This window comes from Palaemon carinicauda, chromosome 10, assembly GCF_036898095.1.
Source record: "Palaemon carinicauda isolate YSFRI2023 chromosome 10, ASM3689809v2, whole genome shotgun sequence".
NCBI lineage: Eukaryota > Metazoa > Arthropoda > Malacostraca > Decapoda > Palaemonidae > Palaemon > Palaemon carinicauda.
Window position 1 is genome coordinate 115,226,727 of NC_090734.1, and position 6,402 is coordinate 115,233,128.

Genomic DNA, 6,402 nt, shown 5'->3' on the forward strand with positions numbered 1-6,402 from the left:
TTGCCAAGACTTTTCCTCCTTTCCTCCATTTTTCTCCTCAACCTTGCCTTTTCCTCTGTTTTCTCTTTTTTGTCTTTTTTTCTCCTTTCTGTTCCTTTTCTCACTATCCTAGTCTTTTCACCTTTCCACTTTTTTTTCTTTGCCCTAGTCTTTTCCACGTTTCTTGTATCTTTCTCCTCAGCGTAACATTTTCATCCTTTTTTGTTCAGCCTAACCTAATCTTTCTTTCCTTTTCAGTCTAGTCAAATCTTGACTTCCTCTCTTTTTCTCCTCAGCCTAGAGTTTTCGGAAACAAGAAATAGGCTATACAAGAAACATTATGTTGTCGACTTCACGAAATGATGCTGTGATGGAAATATTAAAGGCATCCAACAAGTAGCATCGGAATGTGAGGACACTTCAATTTTGGTGCAGCTAGCTGTGGCTAAACCTTCAATCGTGATTCAAGATCAAAAGGGTACCCGCGTAGAGAACATCTTCATTTGTTTTGGTTCATTCTATATAAAGCTAAATTACTTTGGTTCCATTATTTAGTATCTCGAAAGTTCAGGAATAGAACATATCCTCACGTAGAGTGAAGTCCTAGCATCTGGATCTATATCAGCAGATGTAACATACATTTCATAATCTCTTGCTCCTAAAAGTAGTCTTTTCCAAAGGTTTACAGAAATGCTTCTGGCCAGCTCATAAATGGAATAAATCAAAGACCAAGTTGAATCTGAATAAAAACTTATATGAAGAAGCTTTAAAAGTATATCTAGACAACTCAAGCTTGAAAAAACTGCATGATAATTTCGATGCATTCAAAGACATGGTAAATCGGATCATTACTACCAGCAGTAGTCTATATTGATCTTTTTGTTGTAGATAAATATTTCTGCAGAGCTTACAGAACAAATAACTTGGATATGTATACAGTCTGAAGAAAATTAGTTCAGAATCTCTAACAAAAGACTTAACTATGCTCAATAGATGACTATATATCTGCCAACACTTCTCAGCATAAGAACAGAATCTTCTTGTCCTAAAGGGGTATATGCTATTTAAACATACCAAGCCTTATACATGCAGGATCTTAAGAATATTGAAAAACCCATACCACGTAATTTGGTAAATAACTATTCTTCCATTGCATCAAGTAGCACGAACAGGAAATGAAAAACCATGGAAGTTACCAACTGCATTTAAATACCTTTGGTAAAGTCATTCATACGGCATCTGCTCAAAATGGAATATCCTCTAACCTCGGGGCCGTTTGCTCCAGTACAAGATATAATTCTTAATAAGACAGACAAAAGTAAGCCAGTCCACATGTTAGAGAAGAACCAGCTCATAAACGTGGAGAATAATGCGAATGGAGATCAAACACATACGCGTGACCATTTATGATGGCTTGTTTCAGTTGAATATTTTGAAAATGACAAAAACATATAGCGCTCTTGGAAAAAAATGCTAAAGATAGCCATTTGCTATACAATTGCGAAGAAATAAACATACTGTTTAATACATATAGTTACCACACCATAAAAGACTGAACGATTGTCTCAACTGGTGACATTAAGGTAAAAGGAAAGGATCAGAAAACCCCTTAATAGTCATCAGACGCATTTAGAAAGAACAGTTTAAAACATCAAGGATATCTTTTCTGTGCAAAATGTGAAAATAGAACAGATATGTTGTTCTTCTTGAAGAAAAATTCTCTATAACGGAGCATAAACTAAATTATATAAATACATTTGCAAAGATATCATTGCCGTACCAGAAGCACTTGACTTTGTTTGCCACTATCTAGAAGCAGACACAAGGATCCTGTGGTATATTTACTAATTATCATGTGGTAATGACCATAGCAAAAATATCCCGATATAAGCAAACGGCATTGATGTAATGGTACCATTAATGTGCCATAAAAAAAAATCTTCCCCCAAAGCTTAGATCTGGCTTGATTGTTACGTATTTTCAAATAGCAGCAGACGAATGATCAATACCACATGTATTGCAAAGGATCTTGACCGTGACTTGATTTCTATCATGTCTTTACAGGGTCTGGTTTTACAGCAGCATTTGCAAGAAAGAGCAAGGTCAAAACGTTTGAAATTATGCGGGAAAATCCTGAATATAAAAGAATACTATGATAGGTAAGAGAATCGCTTTCGTTGAATGATGAAAAAAGTTGCTGGACTGGAGAAATATGATGCAAGATACAGTTTGTTCATGAAAGCAAACTGCACTAAGTGCCAGTATAACAACTCTTCAAAAATTTAAGTTATTGATACAACATTGCTGTCTTTCTCTAAACATTCTTTGTTACAAAAAAATCAAAATAGGTAATGATACATCATGGCTGTGAAAGAGAGCAGTATGCCAGAAACTACAATGGTTTTGATCCCATTGAACATGGATGGTATTTAGAAAAGGATACATATCACCTACAGTGGTATGATGGTCCAACTTTACTGAATAATCTAGAACCTGTCATCGAAGTAACTCACAGAAATTATGAAGAAAGTGACACTTATTCTGATGACAGTAGATCTGAAGAAAATTATGAGAAAGATCTGTCATATTATATTCTTGTAGCGATTCCTTTTCCTCATCACCTGATTTACTCCCAGTTATGATGGAGATCTCAAGTTTGAAAAATTTTGTGTTTCTACCCACTGCAATCTGCTTTCCACCTTAAAATAAGATGTATCATGTTTTATGTTTAAATTTATTTCTGTAATATACATAAGCAAAAATGTTGAATTTTATTTTCAACAACTGATATCGACATCTCTCATCTTTAACATACGTAGTAATGAGAATCCAGTAAAACATTTATGGTATGTTATTGAAGTGATTTGACAATTTCTTTAACCTTTGATAATTAATAGGCTTAGGTTAGAACAGTAGAGGGCATCAGGTTTCACAAGGTTTATTGTTACAGGCTTTTCTTGACTTGATTGAAAATAAGGATTCAAGTGCAAACTAAATTTTAACAAGCCTTGAAGCAGCAGTCATTAGTTTGTCCTGTTCTATTGAATTTCCTTATTTTCTGGGAACCGATGAAAACAGATTTTTTTTTCTTCCTTTGTTATAGCATCAAAGCACTGCATCTTTCATTCCCTGTTTAGGAGGAGGAGGGGATTAAAGGTGGTCTGCTTTCAATGCTAGACTGATTGACATAGGAGGATCTTGGGGTAGGAGGATTCCAGGTGTGGACTCCAGATGTGGACTCCAGATGTCATCACGATCAAGGGTCCTGGGGATTAAGCTGGCTCGATGCACAGACCTGCCCTAAATCTGTAGACTTTGCATCAGTAGATAAAAAAAAAAAAAACTTTTAAATAAGATTGCATCGAGAAAGTTTTAAGAGAGTTGAAATTTTAAATGAATGCTTCTATTGATATACTGTAAGTGACTATCAGTTCATAACAGGACCTTCAATGAATAACAGTTTATGTTAATGTGAAAAGGTATATTTGACCTCAAGTCATAAATAGTTTGCCTGAATACCACCAACCGAGATGACTCAAGCTGGGAAAGATCAGCAAGTTCAGATACTTTTAACAAATCTCACAAAGTCGCAAAAGTCATTTAAGAAAATCGTTCTTACGTCTCAGTCAGAGCTGCAGTGCAGACAAGAAGTGAACATAAAATAAGCGAATTCTATTAAACCGACCCAACATCTGCTCTTCCTTCCTTTGGTCTACCTGGGAGCAATGCAGTTGCACAGGATGAAATCATTAGGATAATTAAGTTTAAAGTACCTGAAGGATGATTACATTTTTTCGGGATAAAGGTTAGAAATTTCCCTCACCAAGATTCGGATGGCAATGTTAAAAAATGCGACTGAAGTCACCATGATTACATCTCTCTCATTGTTAATGCACGTAGAAAACTCGTTTCTTTAAGTCTGAAGATGCAAGTTCTGTAAACATGGACGTTTGATAATCTAGAGAATTTAAATTCGCTGTGACAATTCCCGTTATAAATAAACAGAGCTTAATTCATGGCCAGGAAGGGAGTTAATATATTACATCTCATTGTCAAGACACGGTTGAAGAAACAGTTGCTATGGCAATATCTTTGCTATAAAGAGGAAGATCTAAACACCTCTTCTTGTCTATTTTTCCTGTCTATTTGCAGTTTTCACAAAACGTTTGTATAATAATGAAGTCTCATTAACGAGATAATTTATAACCCGAAATAGGAGAGAAACTCTAAGTGATACGTTCCATACATCAGACAGAGTGGCAGGTGCTGCTAAAATCTACGTTTCCAACATTAGGGCAGTAATACTAATTTCATCGATGGGCGACAGATGGCGTTCATTACACAAAATGAATAGATGTTCTATAACAAGTTGGCATTTACGAAAAAATATTGTATTGTTTATGTTTTATACATTAAGAGTGCATCTTTTTAAGATTGCTCTTATGGTTTGTGAACAAACTGGTCTTTGCTAATGAGTCTAATTTCATCTGGATATGGGAAGACTTCGATATGGAAAAAATTAGCTCTCTCTCTCTCTCTCTCTCTCTCTCTCTCTCTCTCTCTCTCTCTCTCTCTCTCTCTCTCTCTCTCTCTCTCTCTCTCTCTCTCTATGGCGAGTGTCACATAAATCCAAGACCAAAGATATAAACATCAAAAGCTTCTTTGATAAATTCTATAGCAAGACATTAGATATTTAATTAATCCATAAGCATTTCGACAAATTTAAATTGATAAGTAACTACATTGGTATATAGTTCATTCTTAACAAATGGTAGGATAAGCAAACAAAATACTCCAAGATTTCTTAAGGCAAATTGCAATGAATGTTACCAATAGTCACGAACAGGAGAGAGAGAGAGAGAGAGAGAGAGAGAGAGAGAGAGAGAGAGAGAGAGAGAGAGAGAGAGATCGTTATGGAAATGTAGCTGATAACTTTACTAAAACATCCTGCTCATCTTGAAATAAATTATGATCTTATTGAGTCTAGAGTAAATAATTGGATAAAATGTTAAATCCTTGTAGAAGAAAGACAAGTTTGTCACAGCTAAACGCAAAAAAACGGTGGGAAGAAAAATGGTAGTTTGACATGTCCCTTGCCCTGTTTCGAGCAGATACTAATCCTTAGGTTACAAAAAGTCCCAGAGACACAAATGCAAGGGAGAATTTTTAGGTGAAACCAGAGTCTTGACAAATGGCGACCTTCTACTGATATTTATAGTCCGGACTTAACAGACATAACGAGTTACGGAAGTTTCTCCTGGGGAAAATGAAAATTAGAAAACGCGTGGGTTTAGAAAACGTAACTTTAACGGGAGACTATTCAAAACAGAATTCATTACGTTTTCACCTAAGTATTTATTGTTTTATGAAAGGTGGAATGAATATAAGGGCCAGGTAACAAAGAGCAACAACAAAGGTGGAACAAAAAGTACATCACCAGAATAAAAAGCGCAAAAATAAAACGAAGACATTAATAAATCCATAAACCAAGTCATGTAAATTATGTGAAACAGTGCTGGTAAATCTAGTTTAAAATGATAACAAGTTAGTGTTCTTGATAGTAGGATGAATTAAATCACCCTCCCCTTGATTGGAAGCATAGAGAGATGCCTTCACCATTACTTAATTCTTTGGCAAATCAAAGTACCCAAATAATAGTTTTAACGACACAAGTATTCAAATTTGTAGGCCTACTGGTGTTTTACTTTAAACAAAGTTTTAGTTCTACACCATACTGTTGTTTCCATTAAAACCCTTGTTACCGTTTGAAGGTTTGAAACGGAATAGGCCTATATCTCCAAAAATCAAGGACATTTTCTCTTATTCTCGCTCAGGTCTCTATCAAGAACATAAGTTCACGATAATAAAAGCACACAACCGGTATTAAAGAAAGAAATTATCTCGACCGAGGAAGAATATCTTACTAAGTAGAAAACCCATTGAATGAGTCAAATAGGTCTTCTCAAACAGTATACAATAGAGGGCAATGGGATTAATCGATCTGATGAATGTTGACATAATATTGGAAGTTAACCTCACGTTTCATTCCGTTTCGATAATAAAAACTTTGGAAGTCATCTCTACCTAAATCATGTTTGTTATTTGAAACCCCGTCATCAAGTATTCCTATTTACGTACAGTTGGCATCAATAATTCCGGTACAATTCATTGGAAGCAAAGGAGATGTCGGAAAGTTGTACGTTTAAACAGGTAACGATGTGTTTAGCAAAATAGAAATTGTTGGCAATGCTGCGTGTAAAACAAAGTCGCTGGGCTTGTAAAGACTTCATCAAAAGTATCTATATTGAATAACAATATTTTTATATACAGCACTTCGTATAATCAATAAACATGCTGTTGATCATGTGTTTACAAACTCGGCGACTTTTTTATAGGCAGTATTAGCAACAATTTTTATTTTGC